Source organism: Rhinolophus ferrumequinum, chromosome 26, assembly GCF_004115265.2.
Source record: "Rhinolophus ferrumequinum isolate MPI-CBG mRhiFer1 chromosome 26, mRhiFer1_v1.p, whole genome shotgun sequence".
NCBI classification, from domain to species: domain Eukaryota; kingdom Metazoa; phylum Chordata; class Mammalia; order Chiroptera; family Rhinolophidae; genus Rhinolophus; species Rhinolophus ferrumequinum.
In genome coordinates this window covers 28,137,095-28,152,649 of record NC_046309.1, presented here as the reverse complement: position 1 = coordinate 28,152,649, position 15,555 = coordinate 28,137,095, and the positions used below count along the sequence as shown (strand labels likewise).

At 34.5% G+C, this 15,555-nt stretch overlaps 1 protein-coding gene across 3 annotated transcripts in view; it reads left to right on the top strand.

The window, feature by feature from the left end:
- The window catches only part of FOXP2 (forkhead box P2), a 606,662-nt gene that overhangs the window by 573,835 nt on the left and 17,272 nt on the right, over positions 1-15,555 (top strand). The gene's annotated exons all lie outside the window — the stretch shown is intronic.

Below are 15,555 nucleotides of genomic sequence, written 5' to 3'. Positions count from 1 at the left end.
TATCATTAATTACTCTAAAATCTTTTCCCTACCATCTTTTTAATGGAGCTGAGAGAGTGGATATATTAAAAATTGATACATTGTGGATTTCAGAAGTATGTGTGACACTTTAAAAATGCGTGGCCTTATTCAATAGACCAAGCATATCAGTTTCTTGTGTACTAAAAAGTACTGATCCTGGTAGAACCTAAAATTCGGGGGAAAAAATACAATATGAATAATTAAGTGTATATACCATTCAGTTGTTAGGATGAGTTATAACTTATGTCTGTATGTACTTCCTAAAGTTAAACATCATATACTTCTAATTTCAAGTTATTGAGGTAAGCATATGACTTTCTCTAATTTTTCTATTTTCTTCCCCTATTTTTGCATTAAGTATCTAGTCAAAGATCTGAAAGAGAAATGTGGTCTTTATATGGGCCTATCTTCATTTGGCCTTTCACAGAATATTATTTTTGTTGACTTTTTAAACATCTTACTCTGTTGACATGTGAATGTCTTTAAGAACATGCTTAATTGATTTCTAGCACTTTCACTCTGTCGCTTTGCCCAAAACACACCGAACATTGTGTTTTATCAGGTTCCAAACCATTACTTTTTCAAAATGGAAAAATTTGTCTTTTGGAAGTGTCTTTAGATGTATTAAATAATACAAAGAAGTAATAAAACTCGAAGTCAGAGTACATGAATATGTGCTCTCGAGAGTAGCAGTACTCTAAAACAAGGAAAGTGAGCAATCAGACAAAAGTTTTTATATCCCTGATTTATCCCATCAGCCAGGCAGAGGGTAGCTTGAGGCCTTTTACTTCAGCAGTTCTCCTGAGTACGCTAATGCTTGCTCCCTGTATAAAATGCTAAAACAATAAAAGTTTAAAGAGCAAACAAGAGTTAGATCCTGTTTTCTCCCTTTAAAAAAAGACCTACTTTAGAGAAATGAAAGACATTCATAATAAAAGTGTTTAAGGCTGTTGATGCGATTCCCTGTGCTAACATGCAGTAGATAATGGTTGCTACGGACCATATTTAGGGGATATGTAGAGAGGCATTTTTTTTAATGTGTCGGCATTAAAATAAAAATTAATGATTCAATAAAATAGTTTATTAAACATTATATTTTAGAACCTGAAGTAATATTAGGCAAAATTATGGCATTCTTAGGTTAGTAGTTTTCATTTGGCAAGTGTTATTTTAGATTCTTCATTATATTATTAACTTAGCTAGGGTATAATTGTGAAATATCTCAGAGAAAAAATATTACGTTTAAAACAATAATAAAAATTGTATATTTGATGCCTGATGTGCTGCCACAATGGCTTTATAAAATTAAATTGTTCATAGTCAATCTATTATGTTTTATCTTATATGAATTAGTGCATGTAAAAAGTATCTGTGTGTATTTTCCTTAGAGAGACAAAAGGAAAAGTCTCCCTCAGCTTGCTGGAAATGGATTTCAGAAGAGATAAAAATTAGAGGAAGACCAAATTTTGGGTTCTCCTAATTTATATAAATTATAATCAAATTTTTAATTACTGTGAAAATTATCGACTTGACATTCATTCTTTGAATCTGTTTCTGCTGCTATCATTAACATTTTGTATATAAGGTATCAAATATTGTTGATAGAATGTCATTTCAGGATTCTGTATCTTCATCTTTATAGAAATTTCAGATGCTTATATCTAAAGAATGTTAGGCATTTTATGTGCATTGTGAGGCAAAGAAAAAATAATATGTCTCAATCAAAATTTGGAGGCATATAATTGAATGTACTTCAAAGTGCTTGGAAAATGAAATGGAAGTGAAAAGATTTTTATAAAACATTGCAATAGCATACATTTATGTCCTGAGTCACGGTCCTTGTTATTTTGGAGGAGGTGGCTGTGCTGATGCAATCGTAAACCAGAAGCAGGAAGGCTTGGTGGCATCAGCAGGATGTGGTGACAGACTGCAGGGTCCCACCCCCGAGGGAGCGCAGAATAGCTGAATAGGAGTCACCACTGTCCTCAGTTGTGTCAGCTGGAAGTGAGGTTACTAGTAATACCCACCTCATAGGGTTCTTGCAAACTGAATGAGTGCCTAGAACATAACAACTGCTCTGTCCATCACGGTGCTATGTACACAGTTACTGGTTGATATTACCTCTTAATACCTGCTTGCTACTATAAATGAGATTATAAACAATCTTAAATAGTTCCCATTTTAATACCTGTTTAGGCCCTCCGTAAACATGTGGTTGGTTTCCTTGAGAGTCCCTTTTCTTTTCCTCCCAGCTCTTACTTATAATTCATGAAGTAAGCAGATCCATAAAGGTTAAACAATGAGGCCAGAATTTATGGTAGGGATCAGGTTACTCAGAGTCAGTGAGATGAGAGGTTTTGGAGATAAGATGATGTTATCTGAGGTTGTAGACGATGAACAATTCAAATAGAGAGAATAATACCAACCCAGAACAGGAACTCGTGATATGTGCCTAGAAAACATTGACTACTAGACTTGATAGGAATTTAGAATATAGAAAGTAAAATAGGATTTAGAATACATGAAGTGGCCAGACTGTCCAGTGTCTTAAATATGAAGCGAAGGGGTTTGTTTTAGTCAGGGTGAAGTCTGTTGATGTTACGAGCTTGAGTTCCATGGATGAGAGCTGTAGTTTGGGAAGTCTGACAGCGCGCTGAGTGACAGGGCTGAGTGAGGCTCGTGTGCTGGAAGTGGGAGAAATGCTTGCAGAATGTAGTATCTGACTAAGTGCAGGACTGGGAATGAAGAGCAAGGGATTGGTACAAGAAGTGCTGGGAAAAGCAGTACTTGAACAAGACCACCACCTGGATGCCAGGACAGAGGAAATCAGGGGGGGCCACAGCCGCTTTGAAAGCCCGCAAAGAGCTCTGGTAACGCGCACATGAGAAGAGGCTCTAGGGGGAAAGCGACCAGGTCAGCATTTGACTTGCTGAATCCAACAACACACACATAAATGTTCTCAGATTCAGGACAAAACACAACTGGATTTTTAAATTATTATTTTATTTTATTGTTTTTGTTTTGTCATTCAACTCCAAAATAGTAAAATCCTATACGGTCGAATACAGAAGATTGGTAGAGAAGATGTTTGAAGCTTCTTGTAAATTATTTTTGGAGGACTAGTGATGCCAAATTGTCGTCCATATTATTCATTTTGATGCTCCATGTCAGCACTTTCCCTCCACTCCAACATTTTCTCTGCAGTGCCCTGAATAAAGGCTTTGGCCAAACTAGTGCATTTATTTTGCCCTAACTATTTGCTTTTCTGCCCTTTCTTTCTTCTGTTTTTCACCCTGTTTCTTTCCCCTAAATTCCACCTCGCCGTGGGGGTCTACTCCTACCTCCCCAGGAGGCTTTCCCAGGTAGTTTTGCTGTGAGGCCCCACACCCTGCTCCACACTTCTGAAGGGCTGACTCCTTGCACCATTACCTGCAACTAGCACAGTGTGTGAGCACGTGTGTGTTCGTGCATGGGCATTGCTCATTCGGCAGATCCCCCTAACTTAAGGACAGAGATTACGTTTTAAACACATTGTAGTGTATGAACCCCTACACATCACACCACACAAAGTAAGCATTCACTAACAACCTGATACTGATTAGGAAGAACCAAGTGGAAGGTGACAGCTTGAAATGATTTGACTTCACGAGGAAATACCTATAAGAGTAAAATCCAGGACTGTCTTAGAATCCTGAAGCACAAAGGAGAATAAGAGATTTTAGGAAGAAGAGAGAACTAAATATGATGTTCATCTTTATGAGGGAGCAAAGACATATTGGCAGAGTACACTTGTTAAGTTTTACTTTTGCTTTTAATCATTTAGTTAATATGTGTTTTATAACTGTCCAAATTTCTGTGAATAGAAAATGGCAGACCTTTTCACATTATTTGTGATTATCTCCCAGACCTTGTTAAATTTTATTTACCTTATTGAAGGTGAATTGAAAAAGAAAAAAATATATTGTGGTCAATGCAATGTAACTCAAGGGGATTTTAGAAAAAAAGTAGAAAGGGTTAAAACCAAGTGGAATAATATATTCTACATAGTTTTTTGAAAGTTGTTTTGACTCTTTTTAATCAAGTAGATTTTTTAAATCTTTGTTTTCTACTGCTGTTGAAAGAGTTCTTGAGGCATCATGGTCAGAAAAAAGGTAAAGGATACTTCCTTTAAGAGTCTGAGCTGAGTTTCTTTATAATTTGTAGTATTCTTCCCTTATGCAGCCCAGTGCCAATATTTCCTGATTACCTGATTTTCAGAGTTCTCTAGAATATGGATAAAATTACTGTAGATTTCTATTTTATATTGATATTTGCCTCTTAAAAAACTAAAGAACTATGATTAATGCTGTGTTCTGTGGAAATAATTTAAATGTACTCTCTTCTCTCATGTATTAGACTTTAATGAATGAATAGAGAAGAAAATATTGGGAGTAGATTTGAACGGTGAATTCCTACTGGTAGAATCAATCCATTTCATGTCTCCTTTTAAACTTAAAGCAAAAAGAAACATGTAATGATGCACCCACCATATTTAGTTCAACTCAGGTTTTTTTGTTTTGTTTTATTATTAAGCAATTCTTTCTCCTTACTATCATTAAGTTGGCTCAGATTTGCCTTTTTTCTCTTGTAAAAATGTTAAATGAGATTCCCACTTTTCTGTTTTCAAATTTTGTTTCTAGAGATCAAAAGCAATGTTGTTCCCGGGCCTGGTTTCGTATTGAGGGCTTTATGCACAAAGCCTTCCACTGTCATGCTGGTCCCCTTTCTGATTATTAAAGTCTCCTACTGTTGAGTTTTCAGATCACTTCTTATGTTTCATTCCTGAATGCTCTTAGCCTCTCTGTCATTTCATGGTTCTACTTGCTAATGTTCTATATTAGTTACTGGTGATTGTTACTTTCTCCCTCTTATTAAAGCAAACATTTGAAGTTTGAGAGTTAATGATCTATGTAGAATCAGAATGTTAATATGGTTCATATAAGAGTAGGAAATAAATTGGTTGTGTCTTTAAGAGCCAAAACTTTAGGGTAAGGAAGTCAAAGGCTGAGGTATCACATGGAACGTGTTGTGTAGTATTATTTCAGGACGAGACAGCGATCACATTCATCTTTTTGATTAACATGTGGAATGCATAGCCTACATGCCCCAGAACTTTCTGTACATCACATGTTCCAGTCATCTTTACAACATCCTCTGCCTCTTGAGAACCTCAGTTGTTATTATCATTCCAATGATAAACTTCAGCCTCTCCTGGAAATAATAGTTTGCAACCACAGACAACTAAAAGGGATTTTCAGACTCCCATTTTGTAAAACAGTATATTGAAAATCTAATACGAATTATGAGTTGTCATGAAACATAGTGAAAATATTAAACATATAATATTACCTTTCTTCTATTCTCTTTTACTGTCTTAAAATTTGAATTGCTATTTGTAGGCACATGTAGAATTTGCAGATCCTACACCTTTGGTTGGTGATATTTTGTATAAAATCCCTACAGACCTTAGCTCTGTCTGTGGACAAAAGTATTTGAAATTGGCTCTGTATTTCAGAGGAAAGCAGCTGAAAGTGGCTGACACCTTGAGCGACTGGAATGCGTTTTCTCACTGTCTAAATGGCTGTTAACCTACAGTATGTTTGCGGCTATTTGGGATCATTAAGATGCATTATGAAGCCCTAAAGATAAAAGCTTTTTTTTTTTTGCTTTACATGTTTTCATGGGTTTTCTAATTCACAACTTTTCACTCACCTTTATTTATTTTTTTCCTAACATTTCTGGGCCTCATAATTTTCTTTCTGATTTAATTCCATTTTTATTTAATCTCTAAACTTTTTCATTAACTTTGCTAGTTAGCTTTGAGATCTCTTTCCGAAGTGATTGTGGAGAACTTATGATTATGCCAGCTCTTTATCATCTCATCTTTTTTTTTTTTTTAAATGCTACAAGTGTGGCTCAGCAGCTGCTGCTCTTTTTTACATTATTCCAGTCCCCATATGTGGCACTTACAACTCATTCTAGTTCCTCTTAATAAAAAGATCCTCCTAGAGGTACAGTGCCTTCAGCTGAAAAGTGTTATATCCCCACCGTGCCAATTGTGGAAATTTTCGGGTTCCTATAGGGTTTTGAAGGATTTTTATAGAACTATACAAATGATACCTGACATCCATGGTATGAATCCCCACAATTTAGGCAAAGTGTGTCAGAAAACTTTGAGCTGACAGTACTGTAGCTTACTGCCTCTGTTTTATATCTAAAGAAGGAAGATACTTTGTTCGAAGGTATATCTTCATTTGCACTAACGCTAGTTGAGCCTTAGAAATTTTCTTTCTCTAAAGGTCAAAAAGCCATCGGCTGAATTGTTTAAAAATGAATATTTCCATTCAGTATTAATTTTGTCCTACTTCTAGTACCAGGGAAAACTGAAGGTTTTTACATACCCATATTGTATTTTAGCTTCAGCTTTTGACATAGGGCTTGGGAAGCAGACATATATTTGGTGAGAACAGGCATTTTATGATTAAAGATATTTATTGTATAAAGTCAATGATAATTTCAGAATATTATTTAATGTGAAGGTAATTTACATGATAAGATTATATTTTAATAAACGTCAAAAATATATGCATTTTGACTACTTTGGCAAAATTTAAAATTGATCAATCATGTAAGTACCACAATATACTTGAATACTTTGGCACCAATAGACACAGCTTAAAACTTTATCTCAGGGTTCTTACGTTACATCAGCAGTTTCTCTCATTAGCACAGAATTAATGTATGTAAAACACAGATGACCAAATAGTTTAACACAACTTGTAGAAACTAATATTCTTTAGTTTGCTCAACATCATCTTTGAAGACTGAAAATGGAGTAACATGAGCAAGACACTTAAAAGGCAGGAGCAAAGTCATCATTGGTCACACAATGGTATCCTCATAAAAGTGCATTTGCAACATGAACTCTAAGGTCCTTTTTAGTTAATCAGCCAGTCAAAAAAAGAAATAATGCACGATATTTAGGATGAAAGGTAAATACTGTTTTTACTCCCAATTCCACTCTTATGTTTAGAGCTAACAGAGGAGCCTCAAAAACTGAACATTGATCAAGAGAAAACTGAACACTGAGTGGATCCTGTGATTTAACTTGAACAGAGGAATAGTTCTAGCAGAGCTGTCAGCATCAGAGATCAGATAGGCCCAGGGACAGGAACCTGGTGCAGGACAATGTCCTGTGAAGATACCCAGTACAGCTTCCCGAGGACCAGCAGTGGAGGGGTACTGTCTCCTCAGGGCAGTTTGGCAAAGGAAAGCAGGCGACAGTCCAGAAACACCAGTGATCCACCAACGGTGGGAAGAGGGCAGAGGCAGCCACAGCCACGGGCCTAAACTGTAGGCCTCTGGAGTCAAGTTGGAAATCTTCTGGGAGCCAGAACCCAAGTTATCAAAGAAGGCATTAGAGTGAAAGAGGGACGGACACTTGTGCATCCATGTACCCATGCTGACATTGCCAACTGAAGCTTAGTCCAAGGAGCAAGGCAAAAACAGTTTGGGGATCAGTGCTTCAAAGCAGTTTTGGAACAGCAGCAAAGCTGACTTAATGGTCCAGTGTCAAGATATAATTTAGCTTTCTTCTGTTTATCTGGCCAATGGATTAGAAATATAAAGGTCCTGAGATCCATAGCTGAATGTTTGTTGAAAGTTTCCATTTATGAGACAAAATATGGAATGGTATCAATTTTATCTCAATAGGTGACTATTTTGATTCTGAGATTGAGCACAATCTATTTGTATTCATCAATGATCAAAGAAATTATGTCATATTTCACTGTTATTATAGCCATTTGGGTCACAGCTATCACTTTTATAAATCAAATAGAATGGTAAATCTTAAAGAATTTTGTTGTGTTTTTTAAGCAGAACTGCAGCAAAACTATCTGAAATCATTTGGGAATGAGCCTTGAAAACATGTAAAAATTCAGTTTCTTTAAACAATGTTGCATAAATTTGAATAAATTTCAATGTAATGCTGAAGGTAGGGCAAGAAATCTGAGATAAATTTTGACATACATATATATATATATATACATGCAATTTTAAAAATCTTTTTGTTATATTTCTTAGAACTTGTATTGAGTTTTTGTTTTTTTTAAGTGGAACTTGGGAACCCCACCTTGAGTCAGATCTGCTGGGATACAGCCTAGAATTGTGAACTGCTTTCTTAAGATTGGCAATGTATCTCAGGAGAAACATTTATTATAATTATCTGAAAATAACATTCCATCGCAAACAAACACTAACTGGCTGCATTTTTTAGGAACTAGAATAAGGGAGTTATAAGATTTATTAAATATATTAGGATTAAAGTTGTATTCCAACTTTAAGAAGAAAAATTAAAATTTATTTGGCTGTTTATCCTTAGCTAGGGTGAAAAATTATGGGAAATTTAGGGCATTTCCTAATTAAATTATAAATAAAGCACACTCTACAAAGCACGCTATATATGAAATTAAGGAATCATCTGTTCACTCCAATTTTTCTATCCCCTTTTGCACCTTTCTGGTAGGAGACATTTTCCTTCTCATCAAGAGATAAGCAGGATTTTTATCTGTTGTACTGGAGTGATGGTGGTACCGTGCTAGGGTCTGGCTGCCTGCCGCTTGAAAATGTTTAAGACTGAGAGACAAGTTTGGTGGGAAGAAAAGCAGGTTTATTCAGAATGTCGACATTCCTGGAGGATGGTGGACCCCTGTCCAAAGGCCACCCCCCTACTCCCCACCCCCATTCCTTGAACCTGGCAGAAGGTTTTATAGGTGCACAAGAAGAAGAAAGGAAAGGAGAGTTGGTCAGGCAGGTCTGAGGGCTGATGTCGCTCCCTGGAGTCTGGTCTGTTGAAAGATAACATTATCTCCCAACTCCGGACTCAGACTCGGCCACTGAGGCCTGGGGCTCATGCATCACCAGTAAAAACTGCAAAACAGATTCTGGTGTCTGGGCGCCTGCGGATTAAGAAATTCCCCTTTTCAGGTTGGGATTCTGCTGATTAAATGGAATAATGAGGTATGGGTAGCCTTGAGAAAGGAAACAAAACAGAGTTCTTTGGTTAATCGGTGAGGGGAGAAACAAAGAGAAAACAGCTGAATATGAGGGTGGATTAAACTAACAAGTGGCTAGATAGTGAGCTATGGCCCTGAGTCAAACTGCAAATGAGCTAAATCTAATTACGTTATTGATTTACCAAATTTCACCCTTTCAATGGTTCTGAGTAGTCTCAGTGACAGCTATGTACAAATTATTCCAAATTAAAACAAAGATCAAGTCATTCAACACTAGAATTTTTGTTGTAAATATTACTTTAATTTATACAAAAGAAAACAATATTGAAAAATAATGAATTGGAAAAATACAGAGCGTGCCCAAAAAATGTATACACATTTTAAAAAGGAAAAAACTGTATTAAAATGGTAATATTCATTATATACTGACAACAAGATGAATACAAGCTGTGTGTATACATTTGTTTGGCACCCCTGGTATTGAACCATGCTAGTAACGGTATGTTTTATAATTTCTGAATTGATAAAACAGGAGCTAATTTACCATTTCCAGTTGTTTTTAAGTAGATGGCCTTCTTCTTCACTTCTGAAAATAAGACAATTAAATATTTCTCTAATGTGTACTTATTTAGAATATAAAATCTAGATTTTAGTGGAAAAAATCAGGAATATTATTTCAAAAGTATAAAATCTTAAGTAAAATTAATGATATCTTTATGACTGTATAAATAACCTTAGTTATTTAATTATTCAAGTTAGCCTAAATAATCTCTTATTTAAAAAAATACTAACAAAATGTTTTCTTTTAAAAGTAAACTTTTCCATTTATAACTTTACTTTCATTTCTTAGCTTATTTCTGTGAGATGCTAAACTAAAATACTACCTAAAAAAGATTTTAGAAATGTTTAAGAAACATGAATTATTTCTCGTTTCAACCTGACTTTATACAAATGGAGATGACTAAACTTGCAATTTTTATAAATCTACTGTTAAATTCCAAATATAATTATATCATTTCCTTGCATATATGCTAGGAGGAAATGAGTAAAATTGAATTTCCAATCTCCATTTTTCATATGCTTTCTAAATTTCACCAGTTTTCCTGTGAAATGTCTTCCTTGAAAAAAAGTAGCTTTACAAATTTTTTATTTGATGCGATTATATCTTCCAAGATATCAGTCAGTGGAAGTTAGCTACTCAAAAACAAGAAACAAAACCAAAAATTTAGCCTCATGAAACTAAATCTTTCCATCTTAATAAAGGATTTTGTGATTATATTTTGGAATTTATTTTACATCTTCAAAACAAGAATGCTTATGTAGTTAAGCATGAGAGTTTTGCCATTAACAAATTTGAACTATTTGAATAAAAATTGATTCCAACATATGTAATTGATAGTTAAAATGCTAATCATATACTTTGATTTTTTTTAAAAGCTTACATACGAGTAGTTACCAGTATTGATTCGACAGCTTTGTGCCAAATATTATTGATAAATAGACATTGTGGACAGTTAAAAAGAAAACCCATCTTATCAGAGTAGTTCCTTTTAACTAGAAAATTTTCATGCTATTTTGTGAAATAGTCAAAACATATAGAAATCAATGGACAGCGTTAGCCTATAGCAATCCTCTGTCTAGTCTGATATTTTTAAATGTCATTAACCAACCATTAGGATATAACAATAAATAAAAGATCAGGAAGAATCTCTATGATTATAAATAGTTTCTGTTAGAGTTAACCAATATATCCCATGTAAATTAAAGTTATCCAAACTAGATTAAGTAGAAGTAAGGATGAAGAAAGTTTAAAATCAAGGACATAAACAAATCTGTATTGAGTGGGAAATAGATGCACGGTTTAAGGGATACATGTATTTAAAATATTCAGCCTCTTCAATAAATGGTGCTGGGAGAATTGGACAGCCACGTGCAAAAGAATGAAACTGGACTGCTATCTGTCACCATGTACCAAAATTAATTCAAAATGGATCAAAGACTTAAGCATAAGACCTGACACAATAAACTACATAGAAGAAAACATAGGTACTAAACTTATGGACCTTGGGTTCAAAGAGCATTTTATGAATTTGACTCCAAAGGCAAGGGAAGTAAGCGCTAAAATAAATGAATGGGACTTTATGAAACTTAAAAGCTACTGCACAGCCAAAGAAACCATCAACAAAATAAAGAGGCAACCAACTGAATGGGAGGTAAGGGGCTAATATCCAAAATATACAAGGAACTCATGCAACTCAACAACAACAAAAAACAAATAACCTAATTGAAAAATGGGCAGAGGACCTGAAGAGACATTTCTCCAAAGAGGACATACAAATGGCAAATAGACATATGAAAAAATGCTCAACATCACTAATCATCAGAGAAATGCAAATAAAAACCACAATGAGATATCACCTCACCCCAGTCAGAATGGCTATCACCAACAAGACAAATAGTAACAAGTGTTGGAGAGGCTGTGGAGAAAAAGGAACCCTCATACCCTGTTGGTGGGAATGTAGACTGGTGCAGCTGCTATGGAAGGCAGTGAGGAGGTTCCTCAAAAAATTACGAATAGAATTACCATATGACCCAGCCATCGCTCTCCTGGGTATCTACCCAAAAAATCTGAAAACATTTATCCAAAAAGACATATGTGCTCCAATGTTCATTGCAGCTTTATTTACGGTGGCCAAGACATGGAAACAACCAAAATGTCCTTCGATAGATGAATGGATAAAGAAGTTCTGGTATATGTACACAATGGAATACTTACTATTCGGCAATAAGAAAAGATGAAATAGGAGCATTTGTGACAACATGGATGATTCATGGATGAATCTTGAGATTATAGTGCTAAGCGAAATAAGTCAGACAGAAAAAGCAGAGAACCATATGATTTCACTGATAGGTGGTATATAAACCAAAAACAACAAAAGAACAAGACAAACAAATGAGAAACAAACAACAACTCGTAGACATAGACAATAGTTTAGTGGTTACCATAGGGTAAGGGGGGAGGAGGGTGGTAGATGAAGATAAAGGGGATCAAATATATGGTGATAGAAGGAGACCTGACTCTGGGTGGTGAACACACAATGAGATTTATAGATGATGTTATACAGAATTGTACACCTGAAATCTATGTAACTTTACTAACAATTGTCAACCCAAAAACTTTAATTAAAAAAATTATTCAATGTTTTTTCTGTTTTTTGGTCATAGTGAGTATTCTCTGTTTATATTTTTGCTTTTATTTTTTTACATTTCAATTACAGTTGACATTCAATATTATTTTATATTTGTTTCAGATGTACAGCATAGTGCTTAGACATTTATATAATTTATGAGGTGATTCCCCCCAATTAGTCTAGTAGCCACCTGGCACTATACATAGTTATAACCATATTAGAGACTATATTCCCTATACTTTACATCCCTATGACTATTTTGTAACTATTAAATTCTACTTTTTAATCTCTTCACCTTTTTCAGCCAGCCACTCAACCCCCTCCCATCTGGCAACCATCAGTTTGTTCTCTGTATCTATGAATCTGTTTCTATTTTGTTTATTCATTTATTTCGTTCTTTAGATTCCACATATAAGTGAGATCATATGGTATTTCTCTTTCTCTGTCTGACTTATTTCGCTGAGCATGATACCTTCCAGGTCCATCTATGTTGTTGCAAATGGTAAGATTTTATTCTTTTTTATGGCTGAGTAATATTCCTTGTACCACATTTTCTTTATCCAGTTGTCTATTGATGGGCACTTGGGTTGCTTCCATATCGTGGCTATTGTAAAAAGTGCTGCAGTGAATATAGGGATGCATATATCTTTTCAAATCAGTGTTTTGGATTTTTTCAGACAAATACCCAGGAGTAGAATTGTTAGGTCATAAGGTATTTCTATTTTTAATTTTTTGAGGAACCTCCATACTGTTTTCCATAGTGGCTGCACCAATTGGCAATCCTGACAACAGTGTACGAGGGTTCCCTTTTCTACACAGCCTCTCCAACACTTGTTTTTTGATTTATTGATGGTGGACATTCTGATAGTTGTGAAGTGATATCTCATTGTGGTTTTAATTTCCATTTCTCTGGTGATTAGTGACATTGAACATCTTTTCATATGACTATTGGCCATCTGTATGTCCTCTTTGAAGAAATGTCTATTCAGGTCCTCTGCCCGTTTTTTAATTGGATTTTTTGGGTTGTTTTGGTGTTGCACTGTATGAGTTCTTTATAAATTTTGGATATTAACCCCTTATTATATGTATTATATGTATTGGTGAATGTCTTCCATTCAGTAACTTATCTTTCCATTTTGTTGATGGTTTCCTTTGCTGTGAAAAAATTTTTAGTTTGATATAGTCCCATTTGTTTATTTTTCTTTTGTTTACCTTGCCCAAGGTGACATATCAGAAAAAATATTACTGAAAGCAATATCAGAGCGTTCATTGCTTATGTTTTCTCCTAAAAGTTTTATGATTTCAGATCTTACATTTAAGTCTTTAATCTATTTTGAGTTTATTCTTGTATATGGTGTGAGAAGGAGTATTTTTGCATCTGTCCATTGTTCCCACCACCATTTATTGAATAGATTATCTTTACCCCACTGTATGTTCTTTGCCTGCTTTGTCATAGATTAATTGACCATATAGGTGTGGGTTTATTTCGGGGCTCTCTATTCTGTTCCACTGATCTAAGTGTCTGTTTTTATGCCAGTACCATGCTGTTTCGATTACTATAGCCTTGATTTTACGTATCATGATACCTCCAACTTTGTTCCTTCTCAATATTGCTGTAGCTATGTGGGGTCTTTTATGGTTCCATATAAATTTTAGGATTTTAATTACTTAATTTCCCTTTCTGATAGTTCGTTATTGTTGTATAAAAATGCAACTTTTTAAATATTAATTTTGTATACTGCTATTTACTGAATTTATTTATTAGTTTTAATATGTTTTTGATGGAATCTTTATGGTTCTTTATAGAGAGTATCATGTCATCTGCAAATAATAACAATTTTAATTCTTTCTTTTCAGTTGGGATGGCTTTTTTTTTCCTTGTCTGATTGCTGTGGCTATGGCTTCCAATGTTATGTTGAATAAAAGTGGTGAAAGTGGACATCCTTTTCTTGTTCTTGATCTTAAGAAAAACACTTTTAGGTTTACACCACTAAACCACTAAGTATGATGTTAGCTGTGGGTTTGTTGTATATAGCCTTATTATGTTGAAGTATGTTCCCTCTATTCCCATTTTGCTGAGTTTTTTTTTTTTTTTTTGAATCATAAGTGGATCCTGGATTTTATGACATGCTTCTTCTTCATCTATTAATATGATCCTATGAATTTTATCCTTCATTTTGTTTATGTGGTATGTCACGTTGATTTGCAGATATTGAACCAACCTTGCATACAAGGAATGAATCCCACTTGATCATGGCATATGATCTTTTTAATGTATTGCTGGATTCAGTTTGCTAATATTTTGTTGAGGATTTTTGCATCTGTGTTCATCAAGGATATCAGCCTATAATTTTCATTTTTTGTAATGGCTTTATCTGATTTTGGAATCGGGTAATAGCTTGGGAGCCTCTCCTCCTCTTGAATTTTTTGAAATAGTTTGAGAAAGATAGGTGTTAATTCTTCTTTGAATGTTAGTAAAGTTCACCTGTGAAGCCATCTGGTCCAGGACTTTTGTTTATTGGGAGCCTGTTGATTACTGATTGAATTATAATAGTAGTAATTGGTTGGTTCAGATTTTCTGTTTCTTCTTGATTCAGCCTTGGAACATTATATGCTTCTAAGAATTTATACATTTCTTCTAGATTGTCCAATTTGGTGGTGTGTATTTTCTTAAATTTTTTTGTATTTCTGTGGTGTCTGTTGTCATTTCTCTTTCATTTCCGATTTTATTTATCTGGGTCCTCTCTCTCTCTCTCTCCTTCTTCTTTTTTTTTTTTTTAATGAGTCTGGGTAAAGCTTTGTCAATTTTGTTTATCTTTTCAAAAAACCAGCGATTGCTTTCATTTATCTTTTTTATTGTCTTTTAGTCTCTATTTTGTTTATTTCTGCTCTGACCTTTATTATTTCTTTCTTTGTACTCACTTTGGGCTTTCTTTGCTATTCATTTTCTAGTCCTTTAGATGTAATGTTAGATTCTTTATTTGAGTTTTTGTTTGTTTGTTTGTTTGTTTGTTTGTTTCTGGAGGTAGGCTTGTATTGTTATGGATTTCCCTCTTAGCTTTTGTTGTGTCCCTCAGGTTTTGGGTGATTGTGTTTGCATTTTCATTTGTCTGAAGGTACTGTTTTTTATTTCTTCATTGATCTCATTTAAACCTATTCATTGCTTAGTAGTATGTTATTTAGCATCCAGGTTTTTGTGTGTTTTTCAGTTTTTTTCTTGTATTGATTTCTAGTTTCATACCATTGTGGTAGGAGAAGATGGTTTCAATCTTCTTGAATTTATTGAG